At 42.4% G+C, this 20,700-nt stretch overlaps 1 protein-coding gene across 7 annotated transcripts in view; it reads left to right on the plus strand.

Annotated features, from left to right (window-relative positions):
• Positions 1-20,700, plus strand: part of ZMIZ1 (zinc finger MIZ-type containing 1) — a 307,342-nt gene that overhangs the window by 125,780 nt on the left and 160,862 nt on the right. The window lies entirely within an intron of this gene.

The raw sequence follows: 20,700 nt of genomic DNA on the forward strand, positions 1-20,700 counted from the left end.
TACTTGCCCTTAAAATATTTTTTACACCACCATATAGAAATGGAAGACTGGTACTTTCTACTATGGGCTAAAATGTGGAGGGGAATTTGAGCTGTGTGTTTTGGTTTATAATTGTTGGATTTTGGATGCATCGTCATATATCAGGAAAAAAAAAGCTTTTTTGATTCTATAAAACACAAATTTAGGGGGCTATTCCATGCCATACACTTTCTAATACCTATGTTAGGATACCTGTTCCAAAATAGAAGCCAAAGATGACAGCAGAGCTGCACGATCTGTTAACCCAGTGCCTACAGACCTAAATTAATTACACAGCCCAGCAGGTACTACCTGTACATACAAAGTTGAATGTCTCGTTTCTGAAGGGGGAGCAAATGCTTTCATTTTTCTTAGCTGTTGTGGCGCTTGTGTGTAAGTTTGAAAGTAAAATTACTTTTTCTACTGATTTGTCTTTTTTTCTTTTATATTGGACAAAATATTTATTGTTTCCTTTTTCTAGTAGAGCTTGAAATTAATTTTTTAACTACATTTCTTAGTGCAAAATCCATGACCACAGTGCTCAAAGAGAACTATTTTCTTTTTTAGCTGAGGCTCTACAGAGTGCATGAAGGTTTTTACATAGATTTCAGGTTTGTTTTCTACAAAGCCACTGGTGCATGTGCATTTTCTTTAATTGCTGTTTTAAAAAGTTTAAGTAACCAGCTCAAACCTGACATAATTATATACATAGTACTCAAATTGCAGTAGCGTGAAACAGCATGCTATTTTGTTATATTTAAATTTTCAGCAGTACCATATCATTAATTCCATTTTTTTTCACGGGAACTTTAATTACTCTGTGTGCATTTTATTTATATTTTAAGGTCTCTATGCTGTTTTCTCAACAAAGCTCTAAGAATTTTAAGGAGTGAAAAGCTCTTAGTAGTATGACTGTCATAATTTGCCTGTAAAAATACGGATTCTTTATTTTTCAAAAATGGCTTCAAATGGAAACTTGCTTCAGCCCATGAGACAGAATTCCGGGGGTGCTGCAAACTCAGTCATGGGTTTGGTAATCTATTTATGTTTGTTTGGAGAGTTAGGGCTTCTTTTTGTTGATGCAGTCTGCCTGATAATAAAGATTATGCAGTCAAAACACTGCACAACAGTGGACAGCTCTGTTCATGATATACGTCTCGATTTTTTTGCAGAGTTATCAATAGTTAAAGTGGCCTTGCTTTTGTTTTGTAGGTGAAAATAGCTCCAAAGTACAGAAATGAAGTATGTGCTGAAAAAACATAGACGCTTTGCATAGTAATTTTTCTATCTGTAATTCTAAGTGATAGAGCTGCTTTTTATCGTGGGTTTTAAAGGGCTCTTTATCGTGGGTTTTATGGTGTTAGTTTTAGGAGGCGATACTCCTACCTCTATTGACTTTTAAATATCACACAAAGAGCATCATTTTGCATCACAGTGATAGCTAGTGGAAGGAAATAATATTACAACTTGTGAGGAATTGGTGTTGAAAAACAGCATTTCTTGGTGAAGAACAGTAAATGTCGGAATACTTCCGAGGGTGGTGGAGGGGGCGGGGAGCAGCCTTGAAAGCTGAAAAGGAATTCTTCATGACTAAGAGCATCTTCGTAAAAATTAGGTTTTGTATTTCTATTGATCAGAGTAAGCTGGATAGTTCTAGGGGTAATTAAACCTGGGACAGAGAGACAGCTTTATGGTATTGTGCCTAGTTCATTTTTCACCAAAAATCATTATCTTAAAAATAAATATTTACATTTGTGTTCAATACTTCTGTTGGGAAACATAGATCTGTAGTAACAGACTTGTTTTGAGACCTGCGCAAACAGGAATTGCATTTCCCAGCAGATTTTGGACAGAAACCGGTAGTAAATTATCTGGCCATAGGTACTTCATGCAAAGTGTCAGTAATTAAGAGTCACAAAAGCCGGTGGATGCCTTGGTGTTTAGGTTTTCAAGCCAAAACATCTTAAAGAAACCTAATTTCAGAAAGCAGAGAGCACCAGTCTTTTGAGGATGTGTCACGTCAAGTACCACCAAATCTGGATACTTGAACTCATTCCATTTTTCTGATAGCTTGCCCTGCTCTGAGCAGTAGTTAGCTTTGTCCTCGGTTTTGGAGAAAATACTGTATTTGCCCTGCTAAAATTGCAGCAACTTTTTTTAAGGAGGAAAAGTTTAAGCATAGCTGTTAGCAGAATCATGATGAGCATTTTTGTAGGCTCCCTTAAGTGCAGACAATGTATTCTGGTTAATATTTTGAATATTTGATGCAAAAATGCAAATTACTAAAATACTCTGCATCAGGTCTTCCATTTAGCATTATCCTTTCACACTGTGGAGTAAACTAATGAATTACAGCATGATTACATAGCACATAATTAACTTTGTAATTAATATGCAACTGCCACTTAAACTAAAGTACTGCTTATAAAGATGTACGGCAACAGTAAATCACAGGTCAGAAGTAGCACTTTGGAATTTTCAAAAGAATGAGACTAAATGCAGAATCACTTACAGCAGCAGAGTAAGTTAATTAAAAAGCAGATTAATTGTGAATGTCCTGTTTAATTTTAAATACCTTTGCTATTTCTTTTCCCAGAAGAAAGAAAAAGTTTAAAGCTTAAGTCATTCATTGTTTTCTTAGATGACATATTTAAAAATGAGCAGTTGTTTAGCTTTAAACTGTCCTGGTTGTGATTAGGAGTCGGTTAGTATTCCTTTCTTGTCTTGCTGTGTAGAAGGGTAGGATAAAACCAACTGCTTTTTACTTTGAATTAACTCCAGCTTTCTGCCATGGTCTCTTTTTCACATCAAGTCCATGAAACAGTTAGCCAAACCACGTCCGTCCTTTGTCCTGCTGCTTTGTTTTTAAAGAAGATGAGGATTTGAGCTGTGCTGCCGTAACCGTAACCAGTGAAGAATGAGGTGTAAGTTCGGTGACTTCAGACAAACTATTTTTTACAGCAGCTGTCTGCAATTGCTGGTATTTCCACAGTGGTGCTGATGCTGGAGGCCCTTGTGCAAACAGGTGACACACTTTCCACAGGCATCTAGAGCAACGCGTTGGTTAAATTGCATGTCTTCCTGCAGGTTTACAGAGTATTAGCTGGAGTCCTGTCCTTTCCCACACCCTTTTCCTTCCATCTGTCTCTGTGTGAAATGCCGTTGACCATGGCAAGGAATAGAAATCCACAGTGTAGGCGTGGCCATGCTCTCTTGGTTCAGACTATGCTCGATCGATGGAAAGCACCATTTGATACAGTACCAAATGCAGGGTGTCAAAGGTTGGTTTCATTCAAGAGATGGGAATTTTAAAGCATCTTCATGATTTGCTATCATGAAATATCATACAGCATTAATACATTATTCCTTCTTTAACAGTGCAGGTAACTGTGTATTGTAAGGAACATTAGCTCCCTGTCTTTTCCAGGTGGCATTCACAGGAGCGGTTTTAGATACCAACTGACCTCAAGGTCACTCTTTCCTGCACTGTGCCAGCCTAGAAGTAGAAATGGACACACACTGGAGAGCTCTGTACCCAGAGACCATGGAGAATTATGTGTTACAGCTCTTCAACACCTCTCTGACCATCTGAAGGTGATGGAATACAGGAACTAGGTCCTGCAAGTGTATCGGATGCTGTTGGCATGCTATTCAATACTTCACCATAGTCTCCTTGGTTGGCTTGATCTACTGCTGGGCATATCCTGCTTAGTGTCTGCTTAAAAGAAATTAAACGGGATATATATCACAATCCGTAGGAAATGGCTACGCTAAGCATATAATGCATCTTTTAAAGGAATTAATATGTTTTGTTAATGTCTCTTTTGCAAAGCAAACTAATTTTTTGTGTTCAGCAGTACATGACAAGCAGTTCTAACTTTAGAGCCTCTGTGTTTCTGAAACACTTTGATTTGTGTATTCAGTATTCATGGTGCTCAGTATATTGTTGGTCGCTTCATCCACATTATGCTATTTTTTTCTTTTTAAATGGCTGGCTGAAACTTCTGACCTGGAACAAAGAGTGATAGATGCTTCACAGTTGCTCTTCCTTCTGGATAAATAATCATTCAGGCATAATTATGTGCATCTTTTGGTACTCATGAATACCTGCCTGCTTGAATAGCTGGGAGGGAATATATGCTGCCCTTACAAATCCTTCAGAATTGGCTTTTGCTTGTATTGTGTTGTAGAAAAAATGTAAATGAAACAAAACAACAAAAATGAACAGAAAAACACCCAAACAAAAGATCAGACATCCAGAAATTTTTGTTTTCTGTTTGCTGACTTTATTTTTCTTCATTGGTCAGCTGCTCGACAGGCTAATTACTATGAAAATTGACATGTAAGGATAAGTATCCTGAGTTACTCTCCAAGAATAAAAAAAAATATTGTAATTGGGGTATGCACCGTGAGTGGAGTCTAACCTAATGGAACTTGCAGGGAGTTCTGTCATTTGAGTTTCATATGTCACTTAGTGGGTCATAATATGAGAAACAGGTTAGCTTTTATAACATTGGGTTTTCAGTTTAGTGGCTCAATAGGGAAATGAAGCTTTGGGGGTGTGTCTTTTTCTGAAAACGATGTGTGGTACGTTCTTGGAGGTTCAGTTCTAGGCATTATGAACAGATGCTTCTGAACTAATCTTAAATGTCACATTGCATGCATAAACCCTGGGGGATTAACAATATCAGGAGTCCCTGAAAGTATTTCTGAAGGTTTAGCTTAATACTCTCTCCCAGGGAAGCATCCCACCTACTAACTTGACACATACTTCCAGGCCTTCCCGAAGGCCCTCTCTCTAATGCTGAGCCAAATAAGGCCAGGAGAGAGATGACAAAAGCAATATATTGCAAAGCAGCAGAGCTTTGAGATGGCAAGTAAAAATCATACGGCCTCAAAAAGTTGCAGTGGTCTCAACAGAAGAGAAACCATGAGATGATTTTACATTAAAAATGGAGAGTCATCAACATGTGGTAGAGGAACAATCACAGCTCCATAATTACAATTGGGTTGTAATAGCTGGGGAAAATGCAGATGATTTAAAATAGGAAAACGTTAATTTCTCGTCTAGCAAATGCCCTCCTTTCTATTTTAAATATTTCAGTGGTTATTCAGAAAAGCTTTTAATCAAAACCAAATAAAAATAGTAATAATTAAAAAAATCATTGTTGTCCAAACGTAGAGGTGCTTGTGATGGATGCTGTGATAAACTGTGTAACTGTAGAGGAATTGACAGCTATGTTTTTAATATACCATTTTTTTTTCACTTGTAATGTGTATATATAATATGTTGGGGTCAGATGAAAAAAATCAGAGAAAATATTTCTTTAAGCCTCTGTTAGAATGAGTTCCTGTCTAAAGAGAAGATAAGGAAGGGAGTTTTGCTGCAGTTTTCTTCCATCTACATGGATTTTTTTGTGCCGAGGTTATAATGTATGTTAACATTATGCTGACATGGACAGCTCTAGCCAATAGGTTAAAATTGTTAGGTAGTTTGTCTTTTTGACAGATCTTGTCTCCATGTCTAGCAATTTATATGACCTTCCAACTCTGATATTTTCCTTGCCAGTGTGTGCCCTAAATGGTTCCCTCCTCATACCAGCCCCACTTCGTTCTTAGAGACTGACAAGGCAGCCCATGGTTTGCTGAACCTGCGAGCAGGCCCGCTGGGTCATCGTCGCCATTAACTGCTGCTTTACTCTCTCGGCTGTTAAATTGCTTGTTCAATTCTTGAATATGCTTTGCTAAATCAGCTTAAAAGATTCATTTAAAAATTCAGTTTCTTGCAGGTAGGGACATGGCAATATGATACAAAACACACCCTTTTTCCCATTATTTTCCCTTTATAATTTAGTCCGCAGGATGGTTCATAAAAACTGAGGCCAAAGCTAGGCACATTCTGCATGATAGATGAATTAAATTGCAGAATAGAATCCCTGTTTCTGGAACAGATCTGCTTAATATCACTTGTGCAAACTTTTCTCCTGTGTTCCGTGATGCTTAGGATTTGTTGTTCAGTCTTGCAAGAAAGTGTTTGCATATGTTTGTATATATACATTGTTTTCTTCCCTAGCATTTCATCCTGTTACATAAGCACACATGCGCAAATGTATGTGTTTGCATGTTGGTTTAATCAAAGCCTTATAAATAGCAGCTCAGTTGGCTTTCACAAGGAAAGAAGCTCACTAAAAAAAAAGTTATGCTGGTGAATTGTTTTTCACAGGCCAGGCAGAAAGTTCTTGGGAACTTTGCTTCTTAGACCCATCAGGGGTTGTCTCCCCATAGCTGTATAATAGCATTGCAGTTGCTATGAAGTCTGTTAGTAATTCTCAACTCTGAAAGAGGTGTGATGGTATTCAAAGCACTTGCATTATGGTACTGAGGTTTAAAGAAACTTGAGTTGTAGGTAATGTAAACCAATCCTTTCAAGAGTTTTGAAGTCTCTAAACAAGGGGGAGAGCAAAGATGATAATTGATATACTGAGTCTGAATGGGTGGCAGCAGTAGACTGACTTATGTCCTGAGCAGTACTTTGACTTGAAAATTAATGAGTGATCCTAGGAAACTGCTATCTAAACTGGCTTTAAACCATTTTGGAAAACGAATCTCTATTCCTGACATCAGCTAGAAATAGAATAGGACAACCTACAGGATTTTTTAACATGTTCTTTGTCTTACAATAGATGAGGAAGGACAGTTTTGGGTGTCAGGACCCTGTCTGGTGCTTAGGTCAAGGGTTCAAAATTGCCTGTGTTGTCACCTAGAAAACGTGCCACTGGGCTCCTGCAGTTTATCTCCACTGTAGAATAGGCCGGGCCATCAAAAGTGTGGTAAAGAGTTTGGCTCCCTAGACTGAAGTCAACCTTTGAGTGAAACACCTTCCCACTTCCATTTTTGAGGAGTATTTAATTTTGTTGCTCAGCAGTGAAAATAAGTCACGACATTGCTCTGTGATGTCATATGCATCCCCTTAAATTTTTTCAGGGTTATTGAAGGCAGTAAAAAAGAAATTTACGTGCAAACAGGCTCCTTTCTCCTGGAAAGCAAAATGGGAAGAAGGTTGAAAATAGTCAGGTTGTTCAACGGATTTACGACACTTGCAGGGGGTAGCAGGTTATCATTCTGTGGAGCCAGGATCCCCAGGCTTTTGACTGTTATCTATAGCAGCATGGGATATTTTCAGGGACTGAATCAATCTTGCGAGGAGCTAATGCGTAGTATTTTTTATGGTTACAGAACTGGCTCTTTAGGGTTTCCATTTATTTGTTTCTTTGTTTACTGTTAATGAGCTTAAGATTGAATTAGGGTAGGTGATTAATGAACACTGATCTTTTTCTAAAAATCTTACAAAGATCTTTATAATGCTTTAATGACTGCAAAGTGATTGATTTTGCTTAACTTACACTCTGCAAACTTTGTGGCAGGGTCTTTTTTTTATTATTATTTTATTTTTTTATTTTCCCCGTTGCTTGCTGATACAAATGATTTTCAGTCCACATCTTTCTGTGCCTTTCTGGACAGGCCCAGGTCCCCAGTTCTTCAGGTAAGGGTTCTGCCTACACATAATGTAGCTTACTCCTTGCTTGCACATACAGCTTCGTTTCTGAACAAAACCTTCTGGAGTCAAGAAAAGGTTCATGCCCTGATTTTGTCCTGCCATACAGATAATCATAATACCTAGCATTACAGTAACACCTCTGTATTTGCACTGGTAAGAAAAAGAGAAGGCTGTCAAATAATTCTCATTCCTCTAAAGAAGAGAAGTAGCAGTTGAAAAGAACTGAAAAGTCTTGCATCCTCCTATGGTATTCTATAGAAGTAGGAGGGGATTATGTTTTGTTATGTCTTGTTTTATAGATACCCCATTTGCCTGTACATCTCCACTATTTGTGCCAACCTGTAAAAAGGTTTGGTGAGTCTTGTTGTCTTAGACTTTTCTTCTAAAATCATTCTTCTTTGCCTGCAGCTAACTTATGGGCCGGTTTAATTGTTGCTGCTTTGGTGTTTCGCAATAGCCGAGAAGTTATCTGTTGGTAGAAGACATTTACGTAGGTGTTTGCCTGCTTCACATGCTTTACTGTTGGAAAGGTAAAATTATAAGCTGAGAAGTGTAGAGATAGAAGATAGAGCACTGCATTATTTAGAGGTTTACTGTCTGGCTTTTTGGATACCAGTATCACCTTAGGAGGAAGAACTACAACGCCTATCTCTTAACCAGCTGGTAGACAGACAGCATAGAAAGGTAAGAGAGTAGAAAATTCCTTATGCCGGACTGCTGAGTGTCTGAATGTGTTACAAAGGACAGTGGAGCCAGGTTCAGTTTTTGGCCTATGGAAAAAGTAGGAAAGGATGTCTCAACGAAGTCCTTAATTTGAAGTACTGCGAGTTAGTGAGATGGTTTTTTGGTTGAGAAGGAAGAACTGTTGCTTACTACATAGCTCCTTCTTCGTGGCTTCATTTATGTCAAGAGAAACAAAATCAGAGAAAAATAGCAACCCTCGCATCTGATACTAACTGTCTGAATTGGTTCCCTTGTCCCAGGTGGGACAGGAGCAAAGGGGCTGCTCCCGCAGCATCACCTGTCCAGTGCCAGCCTGCCCTCTCTTTTTGTATCCCTGCTTGGATCAGCCATGCAATAGCAGGAACCCTTTTAATCCTGTAATGTGGCATAGTGGGCAGCTAGGCTGTTTAAAAAATGAACCGTCTTTCAAAAGATATCCCTCCAAATTTCAGATTTAATGAACCCCAGTTACTCTAGGAGCAAAAGGGTGCCAAAATGCAGCCTCTCAAGGATGACAAAGATCAAGAGCAAAGGATGAGGAGTTGGATAGAAGCAGTTTTGTTCTCCGCAAGGTTTGACATTGTCACAACGATAGGTCTCTCCTTGAGTTCATCAGAACCTTTTCAAAGGGGATTCTTGTTTCCTTTTCGGGGGAGCTGTGCATTGTTTCAAGTAAGACTTTACACCTACTCCTGCCTGCTGAAGGCTTTGCTGCTCGGCTGCTCTGCCAGCTTTGTAAGCGTGCCACCAGCACGTCACGTTTGATCAGAACGAAAGTTGCTCTGGAGTACATCTAATCAGGCAGGGCTTCATAAAAACTTGAAGGCTATAAAGCTGACCTCTGGAGTCTGTAGTGTCGCCATTGAGAACAAAGAAGGAAAGTGTGTAGCTTTCTGAGGTCTGTTACACTGTGTCGTAGTCGCCATTTAAACAAAAAATAAGACAGGAAGGATATGAGTAGAAGAAAAGAAAATGCCATCTGGAGTTAAACTGCTTTTATCCAGATGTCATCTGGATGTACGGTGTAGGTTTATCAGGTTAATTTAATTCTGTATTTGGAAGCCTGGCTGAATGTTGGAAATTCTGTCTTGAAATTGCAGGAAGGGTAATATTAGATGTTTCATCTGTAACTTATAGTAGTACGTACATTAAAGATTTTATTATATCACTTTTCATTGTTTATATTAAACTAGCATGTGGTAGCCCCAGTCTGAATTGTGATTTGTGTTTGGCACTTTATGTGTATTTGGTGGAGATAGCATCTACCCTGAGGAGCTCCCTAGGTAATTGGAAAGCCAAAGGAGCCGAGGAAGTGAAGTGTTTGGTGGTGGTTAGTCAGGAGAAGAGCTCAGGTCTCTGTTCACAGGGCTGACTTTGCCCTGCAGTTATGGGAAAAAGCTTCTGGGCAGATACTTTGTAATAATGACGGTGGTATGAAAAACATAAGACAGTCTAGGTGTCTTAATTTATGGACTGCACTTAAATAATTCATTAGCAATAGTTTTTCTCTTTACATCGTCTGTAATACAAATGGGAAGTCTGCCTGCTCCAGTTTGTGAGACTGATGTCACTCATAAGTTGTCAGGCTTGCTCCTGGCCCGTTCCAGTTGAAACAGCAGTGGTGATGATGGGAGCCCTCCTCCTCTTAACAGGGGCTACCACATTGATTTCTAGTCTTTTCCATTGCTAGTCTTTCCATTTGTTCAGGCTCCGTTTAGCATTTGTTTAGTTGCTGCTTTTGAATACTTGAGAGGATTTTAAAACACCTGCCTGGTGTCTGTGTTGTCTGCCAAATGCCATTTCAGCTTTGCTCGTGCTATCACCCGAGGGTGAGAGACCTAGTGGAGGTACAGCTAAGAGAGATCTGGGCGCTCAGAGGAAACGCTGCTGAAATCTGTTCCCGATTATCTGTCGTGGATTAACCCCAGCTGGCAACTAAGTACCACAGAGCCGCTCGCTCACTGCCACCACCCTCCCCAGTGGAAGGGATGGAGAATCAGGAAAAAGGTAAAACTTGTGGGTTGAGATAAGAACAAATTGATAATTGACATAAAATATTTTAACAATAATAACAACAACAATTATAATGCAAAGGAGAGAGAAGGAGAAAAGAATAAAATCCGAAAGGAAAAAAAACCCAAAACAAGTGATGCACAATACAGTCACTTAGCACCTGCTTGACCGATGCCCAGCCAGGCCCCCAGCAGCAATCGGCAGCCCCTGGCCAACTCCCTCCCAGTTTATATACTGAGCTTGATGTTCTGTGGTGTGGAATATCCCTTTAGCTAGTTTGGGTCAGCTGTCCTGGCTGTGTCCCCTCCCAGTTTCTTGCGCCACTCCAGCCTTCTCAGTGGCAGGGCCTGAGAAACTGAGACTAAGTCCTTGACTTAGTATGAACATAACTTAGCAACAACTAAAAACATCGGTGTGTTATCAACATTGTTCTCATGCTAAATCCAAAACACAGCATTGTACCAGCTACTGAGAAAGAAAATTAACTCTATCCCGGCTGAAACCAGGACATGATCCCAAGAGGTTTGTAAACTGAGCAAGTGACAGATCTTTAACCGTGGAATTCATCAAACCTTTGAAAACTGAAATGTCTGTTTAGATTCTTGGTAAAATGAAACATTTCATGGTAAGTTTAAAATTCTCTTTATTTGCCTGTAAAGTAGGTCTGGGACACTGGCAATCCTCAAAGACCAGTTTCTAGATATGAAGGTCCTCTCAAGTGATAAGATAGTGAGAAAACAGAATGTGGCAGTGCAGATGATCACAGGTGTTTGAGTTAAAATCTTTCTTGAAGGCAGCAGACTTTGATGTGTAAGGCTCCTGCAGTGTTTTGTGATCCAGGTGTCTAGAAGGATTTCCACCTCACTCGAGTTATGGGCACTCAGAAAACAGGAAAAGCAATGACTACATTATGGATAGTCAAACAGCAGGGATGTGTGCAGCTCTGCTTTGTTGGAATGAAGGTGCTGCAGTTGGAACTAGTTTTTAAATTACATTGTTTTCAAAAACAACTATAGGATGTCAAAAATATATCTGGGCTTCTTCATAAAGTTTCGGTAGCAATGGATCTGTTACTTCAGGTGCTTGAATATTAGCTGTTGAGACTAACATAAATAGCAGGTACATTTCAAGTCTCCATGTAGATTGTGTTCACACAGTGCTTCACTGTGTATGTACAAAGAAGTTTTCCTTGAGGGATACACAGTCATTTGTTTTGCTTGTCCACTCCTGAATCATTTTACCCAGACTGTCAGCAAGGGTTTTTATAATTTAGGATTTGGTGGTGACTTGAAATATTGGACCTTTGACTGCAGGAAAATTCAGTAAAACCAAATACCTTGTTTTCTAATGTGTGCTCCACAGGTCTAGAAGGATTATATGGCTGGATCTCCAATCAGCTGCTTTAAATGAAGATGATAAAATAGACTATAGAGCTCACCAAAGTTGTAGTTCTGTTGTGTCTAGATGTGCAATATCTTCAGTTTAAATTATTTTAAAGGAATGGCCACCCCAGCACTAAATTCTCATAATTCAAAGTGGAGACTTTGAGAGAAGACATGTTTGAGTAGCCACTGAAAGCAGTGCAGAAAATATAATTTGGCTACCAATGACTTTCCTGTTTCTGTGGCTACAAAAATTCACAGCCATATAATTTCTACCTTAATTCTTCAGCTATATTTAGCCTTTACAGGTTTTGCTGGTCCTATTGGAATTTATCTTGCTTCCATTCTGGGAAGCTGGGTAAATCTTTACTTAAATTTCCTCAGAACAGACCAGGATAATGGCAGATATCAAAAGTTATTGGAGCTTGTGTCCCAAAGCAGCTATACAGTTGCGCTGTTCCCTGGAGACTTTGTTGACTGAGGTAATGCTGCTTTTCTTCCTCCTCTTCTTCCCTGTCCCTGAGTGATTTTCTCCAGAGGAGTGATGCATTCCCTGGTGGCTTACCAGAAATCACTGGTCTTGGCAGCAGTTTCTTAGTTCTCATAGGAATAAGGAAAAGGTGAATAAATCTTGCGTTTATAGACCACGAAGTGAAATTACTGTCTACTTTGACTATATGCCTTCTTCACAATGCTAAACTTAATGAAAACAAAGAGTCTAAATCTATGCTTATTCCTTTATTGGGTGCAGCATAGTCTGGGGATGAGGGATTGTTTCGTTCTTTCTGTTGCCACCCAGTAATAAGGAATGTAAGTTGTGATGAAAATCGCAAGAAGAAATCAGCAGACAATTTCCTTCAAATGCTACAGTTCAAAAAGTTCAAAAGATGCCTAGTTTCATCAGATAAGTAAGAGGACATTCAGTGTCAGAATGCAAATCTTTCTTATTTCTAATTCACAGTGGGTTTGAGACGTTTCTTGCTAGGAGCGTTTCTTTGAGCTGGCCCAAGAGGCTTTGACCTCTGTTTGTTGTATGGCAGGCTGTCTGGTTCAAGAGAGATGTTATCAGAGCACAGCAAATACAGAATAGCATTTTCACTTTTTGATAGGCTATTGTTAAATTGTTAAAAACACTTGCTGCTAGTGCCATCTCCCCTCTATCTTTCTTTTCTCCTGTTTCTAAGACCATCTTTGTACAGATGGATTGGGTTGTTACTCTCTCCTCTAGACCTTTAGAAAGTGCTTCTATTAGGTTGTCTTCCGTAGCTCGTCTTTCAGGTTTTAAGCAAATAACTTGTATCAGTATGTCCAAACCAGCTGGCTTGGTTTGGTAGTTGATAAGTCTAGCAAGAGCAGGAAAAGTTTACAGTTCGTGCACATCCTTTGTAGCAACTCTGTAGGCTCAGCCCCCAGAATGCATGTAAACCAAACGATGTTAGCAACACTTCATGTGTTATTGCAGTATCCGGTAGGCAAACACAGAGAATTTTCAACTAATACTATACATCTTACCACAGAACGTCTGAAAGAAACGAGCTGTCATGAGGTAGATAAGTGAGCATCACATGCCAGAATGCAAATCCTTTCCAGTTCTTACGTTCACCTGATTTCCTCTGCAGTCCTCCCACTGAGCCCGAAAGGTGGGAAGAGATGATAGATTCTGTCTCGGTTTAGGAATTGGCAATTTATCAGGGAGGTGGTGTGTGTTGGGTTTTTTTACAGCATTGTTGTATGAGTGATCAGGGACACTGGTTATGAAATGATCTGAGTGCAACCCTGCAAGCTTTTAGGGATGGCTCATTTGCTTGTAGCCATCCCGATGAGGATTAACATTTCTTACCTGCAAGCTACAGTACATTTAATAAACCACTGGATCAGTGGATTCTGCTGTGGAACTGTCAATGTTTGTTCTAGCAGATCTGTCTATACTGGAGTGTGCAAAGCCTCTGAGAGCACTACAGCAGGTCTGTCAGCCATGGCTCCCCTGTAGCATGCTTCTACACGCTTTTGCCTTTCATTTTGTGTTATTACCTCTTGCTGTTTTAAACTGCAGTGTCCTTTTCCCTCCTTGCTGCCCCTAAAGATAACAAGCTGACAGAGCTGACAACACTAGGAGCTGGGTGGGATGCAGGGAAACCAACCTCATAATATAAGCATGCAGCAGGGCAATTACTAGAAACCGGGATCTGCAGATGCTGCTCTCGGTGTGAGGAAACCAGTCATTTCAGCCAGCGGGCTGGAGGTGAGGGCTGCCAGTGCAGGAGGCAGTTCACGTGTTTTATAGTTAGTGCTGGCCGGTGACCAGCTTGTCCAGGCTCGAAGGAGCGCTCTCCTTAGCTAGAGATGTGATGTTTTTACATTCCTGTGATACCGCTCTTATACAGTGGGTTCATTTTTATATTTTTATGTGTCTACGTTAAGCATGGGTCATATCCCAGTCCTGTGTGTGGTTCCAGCTAGCCCTACCACCTTGGCTTTTGTAATCAGGCTGCAGATGTGCTTCATGATTGAACAACTTCTGCGCACTGCCGCTCCTTCTCCCAGAGGAGTCCAGCAGGCTTGCTTATGCAAGCTGTCATGCTGTCTTTTTTTCAAAAGCATGTGTGGGTTTGCTTTTGTGTGTATCCGGCTGGCTGTTCGTGCCTGCATATAATAGGCTCCGTATATAAAAATGTTCCCAAGCACATGGCTGCGGAAACAGCTTCCTTAAACCCGACAAAACTGCCAGCCCTTGCAGCTCAAGCCACTATAAATTACTAGATCCCGCTCCCACCTCGCTGAAGCTGTGCCTGCTGGCAGCGCACGCACACACGCACGCTCGCTTTCCCCCTCTCGCAGTCAGAGATGATAGAAAGTCTTCTGGGGATTACTGCACATTTGTAGAGCAACAATGGAAAGCAGCACAGCACAAATATCTATTCTTCCTCACCCAGCATAACAAACGCTGCTTTGTCTCACATCTGGCCCTTTTTAATAGCTCAGAGCCAACAGCAGTAGGTATTTAGCAGCTCGTGGTAAATAAAGCTTTATTAAAACAACTTCCTTTTTCAAGTGTTTAATGATTAAAACGGCCTTTCACCTGACATTTTATGCTTTCAGTACTGTATCTAGCAGGGGAAATAAAACAGTTGTCATGGATAGATATTCAACATTTCCTAGAAAATAATCTTTTAAGAGCGTCTTGGAAAACTCTCATACTGCGAAGCAGGCTTACGGACCGTGCACCCCGTGTGAGGGCAGGGGCCTGCGTGCAGGCCTAGGTGCCGAGCTGTTGCCGCCGCCTGCCTGGGCGCCCGGAGTGCGGCCGGCGGGCCCTGGCTCCGCGGCAGGAGGGCACCGGCCCCGCTCGCAACAGAGAATTAATGCGGTGGGTGCGATAGTACTAATCGGCGTCTACGGACGGAGGCATGTTCTGATAGTTCAAGAAGCAACTTTTTGACAGATGTCAGATGTTAAGGAAAACACCAAGTGGAGTTGGGTGGGTTGTGTCCCTGGACTGCCCACATTCTCTGCCAGGGCCGGGCGCTGAGGGAGCTGGTGTGCCTGGCGTTTGCCCCGGGAGGCGGCAGGGGCCCGGGCGCTGCGGGGCCGTTCCTGACCCGTCCCCTCGGGGACCCGTGCGCCAGCGGCAGGCGAGGGCCCGGCGGCGGGCAGCGCCCCGGGGCACGGCGGCCCGCGCTCCCTCAGGGCGGTGGGCGGTGGCGCGGCCCTGCGGCGCCCTCTGCCGGCGCGGCGCAGAGCGGGCGACGCGGCCCCGTTTCCCCGCCCGGCACCGGCCCGCAGCTCCCGGCCCCGGCCCGCGGCCCCGCTGGGTGCTCCCGCCCGGCTGCGGCGGCTCGGCGCCCCCCCCGCCGCCTCGGCGCCGCCCCGCGCTCTGCCGGGGCCGTTAGTCAGCGCAGGCCTCTCCTGCCCGCGCTCTGGCTTGGCCTATTGCGTGGTCAAAGTCACTCCTTAGGTACAAGCTGCCTGCCCTCGCATATGGCCCTCCGCGTGCCGGAGACATGCAGGACATTATTAGTTTTAGCCGATGGCACAGACAGTAGTAACTCATGATCTGTGAAACGGTATGAACCAGCTGGTGTGCTGGCTTGCTGGCAGAAAGATTGCTCTCTAAAAACTTGATTTTTCAAGAGATGGCAGTCTTTTGCTGCGGGGAGGGGCGGGTGGCGGTGCTTTGGCCTGGTGGGCTGTAGGGCCGGGTGGCAGGCGAGGCCTTCCCAGGGACTGCCGCTCGCTCCTGCTTCTGCCCGCAGCGAGGGAGGAAGGCGTGCGAGGGGGAGGCAGAGCAGCAAGTGCCACGTCGAGCATCTCTCAACCTGCGGAGAAGGTCGGGCCTGTTTCAGCTGGTGACTCGGGTCTCCCCTGGCCGGCGGCCGGCAGGTTTCCGTATCGGTTGGTCCTGGCTTGGCAGGGCTCCTGCTGCGGCCACCAGCCCTGGCTGTGGCGAGAGCCCGTCCCAGAGCAGAACCAAAACCACTCTTGCTTTCACGCTGCTGCGTGTTTGTAGATATGTCAGTGTTTTGAAGCCGTACTGAAATGTTTGATATTTTTTTTAAAAATTCTTTAAGATGCTGTTTAGGTTGCCTCAGGAACTGATAGGGACCACGTTTTACTAAATTGCTCTTCATAAATGTGTTACTGGAAGTCCAGTTTCTGATACAGTAATTGCAAACTCCTCACTTGAGCTTTCAACCAACACAGAGTATAGCAGAAGCTTGTGAAATTCTCTCTCTTACGGCATGTACATAATTTCATTCCTTTTTCAGTATTTAAGAGGGTTTTGTAGCAATGGTTTAAGAAAAAAGATTCAGTACATTTAGAGTTAAAAAAAGTCTTAACAGGTCGATGCATCTGTTCCTTTAAAAACACATTCTCCATTTTTGAGACATCATAAATATGTAAATGAGGGCTCTTTAATTACTGCCTAGGGCTATAAACTCGCAATGCTAGAGGGGAGGAAAGAAGGAAGGCAAAGAATAATTCACGTAAATTTTTTTTTGAGAGAGAGAGAGAAAGAGAGACATTGGGTCTTTACCTCCGAAGAGACAGCAGAAGAATGGGGCTTTTTATTGCTGACTTACCGGAAGGTGCTGGGAACACTTCTTCTTTACTTTTCTTTTTTTGGTGGGTTTTTTTTTGTTTCTGTTTATCCTTTTGGATGGAGTTAGCATATAAAGCACTAGCGTATGACCTTTCTAGCTAATGCTTGTGTACCAAACAGAGGGGGTTTGTTATGAAGCACTGGGTAAAATTCCCTTCTCTATCCCACTCTGCCAGTATCCTTAATCTTGAGCAGCAACATCCCTGCTGTCTTTTGAGCTGCTCAAAGTGCCTGAATCTTAGTGTGGTTTCCAATGCAGGTACACCAGAGGCTGGCGAGAGACCCTGCAAAGTCATTTTCGCTTGTGACCAGATAAGCGCTCAGCACTTAACCGAATAGAAGTCTACTCTTACTTGGCCTGCTGGCCTTTCTGTATCTTAAGCACCATTATGTTTGACTAAGGTGATCTCGCTGCTACTTTTAAAACAGTGTGAGATGGACAGAAAGGGTGTTTTTTAAATTTTAATTTCAGGATTTGGATGTGCACGTGGGGAACCAGACCAGTGTACAGCAGTACCTGTGTAGTACATATAGTTACTGGAAACTTAATTCTGCTGGTATTTTTTCCAGGCAAAACAGTCTGGTGTCAGAACGCTTATTCTGCCTTGGTAAAACTTCAGATCCATACGATAATTTTCAGTTTCCACGTTTAATCTTTTAATTCTTGCTGAGGCCTATGAAAGAATAATTTCCAGATAATAATGGTTTCCCACTAATGAGCTGCACATTTTTTATAGCAGAATTGACTTAGAGGCAGTATGCTTACTGAAAAAAAGTATTCTACTTGATGCTCTTATGGTGTGTATGAACGGAAGTTTAAAATGAGTCTTGGAGGCGTGAGGCAGGATATTTCAATTACGAAGCGTTGTGTGCAGTGAGGCTTCATATGTACAATTTTGGCTGTTTGATTCTTGCAAGAAATGTTTACTGCTGGGGGAGTTAGTGGACTGAGGGGCTTCTCTTGACCGGAAAAGAATAAATGAGCTTGGGCTGGTGGAAGTAGCAAACCGGCAGCAGTAAAGGGCTGTTGGGTGCCTGTCCGTGCAGTGAGGGGGGAGAGGTGGAGGGAGGCTGCCAGGGCAAAGACTGTTCTAGCCAGAGAGCAGCAGTGATGTGAGAACAAGTGGAGTTGAGGATGGAAGTGAAAATACTTCTGGCTGCTCGGGGAAGGGTGAGAGTCAGAGGGTACTTTTCAGTGGGAGCCATTGGGTGTTAAAAGCACAACTACTTTTGAGACTGAATTTGATCAGTTTATGACAGAAATTGTATGGCATGTCTGTGTACCAGAGCAAGGGACTGTGTACCCAGCCCTGTCTCCATGAGCCCCGTCAGGCTTCTGCTCAGCTGTGCAAGTTAGCTCTGCGCATTCTGCCCTCTGCTTTTCCAAACAGGCTTTGAGAAGTTATGCCATGTGGGGGAAATAACAATTTGGACAAGTATAATAGTAAGCTGTGGTTCAGGTAGCTGATAGCAACCTTAGATTTTGTTTATGATTAACTGGAAGGCAAAGAATTCGGGTGGAATTATGTGTACAGTTCTTAAATTAACATGCAGCATAGTTTGTCGGCACAAGTAACAGTACATGAATGCAAGTCTTTGTCTCCGTAAAATGTCTCTGCAGTCTCCCAGCCCTTAAGTATATTGCCAGTAATGCCAGAGGCAGCTCCTGATGCCATGAGCCTGAGTGCTGGTATATCTGGCTTTACTCGAGAATAGTTTTCTGGCAGTATACAGTATGTCTATGTGTCTTTCGCTTGGGGTAGATACTCTTTTTCAGCTCTGCTCCCAGTTTCTCTCTGGCTGTACATCACTGAGGAGGTTAGATAGATAATGCCAAAACAGATAAAAATTGTGTTTAAAAGTCAACCAGAAATACAGTATATTTTACTTACTGGTTCATTAAGCAAAAATGTCCTGACTTCTTTTAAAATAATGAAAAAAAAAAATCAGTTTGCATTTTTGCATTTTTCCAAAATTTTCAACAAAAATCTGTGTGCATATATGTTTGTATTTCTTTTCAGCATGCTTTTCTCCATCTGTCCTGATGTTCAATTAAAATGCAGATAATGTGTCCCAGCTTGTAAGATGGATCACTGCTGAAGTGGTGTCATGTCTGGGCTAGCTTATCTCTTGATAAATACCTCTGCTGTCCACTGAGAGATTAAACTTCATGACCACTGAGGTCTGTTTGGGGGTCTTACAGGCAGATGAGGCTGTGTTACTCACTTTTAAAAAAATACATCAATTTACATTTGCTAAAGGACCTTTGGATGGCATTTGCTGTTGAGAAGGTGGCAGTAGCCTAGTCAAACAATAATACTTGCATGTGAAACTGGCTTTTCCATTTCCTAAGTATTATAATTTATCGACAGGAGTGCTTTAGTGAACCCTCTTGTGTCTAGAGGGTGGAGATGAGCAGCTTGAGCTGCTGTTATAAGACCTCATTTAGCTGTCTAGCAGAAAAGATTTCTTTCCCGGAGTCTAATCCAGCAGGAGCCATGGAAGAACATTATCAGCTAGGTACAGAAATCTCAGACGGCTTGTGTGTGTGGGACGCACGCGGATGCTGTGGTCTGGAGTCTGTCTCACCATGACAGCCATGCCGTCAGTGCTCCTACTACGGGGAACACTCTTCTCCTGCTGGGGGTTTAATAGCCAGTGCTGGACCTGTAGAATATATAGCCAGTGCTATAACCGAAGAGATGCTGAGCCATGTGTAGTAGGTGGGGTGAGCGGCCAACTTCTCTAACTGAACAATTACCTGAAAATTTTCCTGTCTTTTATGTGTATGTAGGAAGGGGGAAAGATTTTTGTCATGGACAACTCTCTGAATAACAAACTGCTCAGTGTCACCAAAGAGGTTCCTGAAGGAGAGGTTTCTGTGTGAGTCCAGGGCCTTCCTTGTGCTAGTATAAAGTTTTACATAAATACAGCGTTTGGGTATATTTTTGAATCTGTGTCCGCTCCCTGTTTTGTCACTGTGAGGATACGACTTCTTTGACTGTACTTCTCTGTCACAGTAAAAGGATATGGGAATTTACAGGCAAAGACTGTTTTCATGTTCCAGTGCACAGTATCTATGGTTTCATTTCTGGTTTAGATGCCATGAAAGTGACTGAAACAGCAGAGTGTACCTATGTGTATGTGAAACTTCTCTGTTCCCCTGAGAAGCAAATTCTGGAAAAAAGCGCTTAAAACTACTCAGCTCATTAAGTACAGGCTGGAGGCTCATGCAGTTCTATTTAAAACATAAAGCAGAAGTCATGGTGCAAACCATTTGGTAACATGAACTGTGGACTGAAACGGTTGATTAGCTGTTGGCTTCTGTCATTGTGGTTTGCTGTTCTGCCACTGTGGGAAGACTGTAAGGCGAGGCCAGAGAGGGGCAATGGGTGGAAGGGGCCCAGTGACGTGCAAACCATGCCCACGCCAGGAGGCTTACTTACGCTTACTATTGCTGTTAGTGCCTTGTTCTTGGTCCACATTTGAGTGGCATTTTGGCCGTTCCTGCCTTTCAGCTCAGCAGAGCTGCTTGTGCTGTGGCTAACCCCTTACCCCAAGCTGAACACAGGGATAAGAGAGAGGTAAATGGTGAATTCAGCGTGATGTGCACGTGCTGATTTAGCACCTACCGTTCCCCCCTCTTGCAGGTGGTGTTCGTGATTCCAGACACATGCCATCTTCTTGACAAAGAGCCACTTACATGTGATCGTGGAGCATGATGTAAAGCATGGCTCTGAAAGAGTTGGCAAATATGGGGAACAGGGCTCATCTTGATGGCACCAGCGTGTTCGAAGCCATATCCACAAACATAACTCAGCATGACAAACGTCAGTGGTGGGCTTAGGGGACGGCGGGTTTGCTCTTTAGATCATCCTAACTTGTTGCCAGTTTTCATGTGGTGA

The sequence above is a fragment of the Falco peregrinus genome, chromosome 1, assembly GCF_023634155.1.
Source record: "Falco peregrinus isolate bFalPer1 chromosome 1, bFalPer1.pri, whole genome shotgun sequence".
Classification (NCBI taxonomy): domain Eukaryota; kingdom Metazoa; phylum Chordata; class Aves; order Falconiformes; family Falconidae; genus Falco; species Falco peregrinus.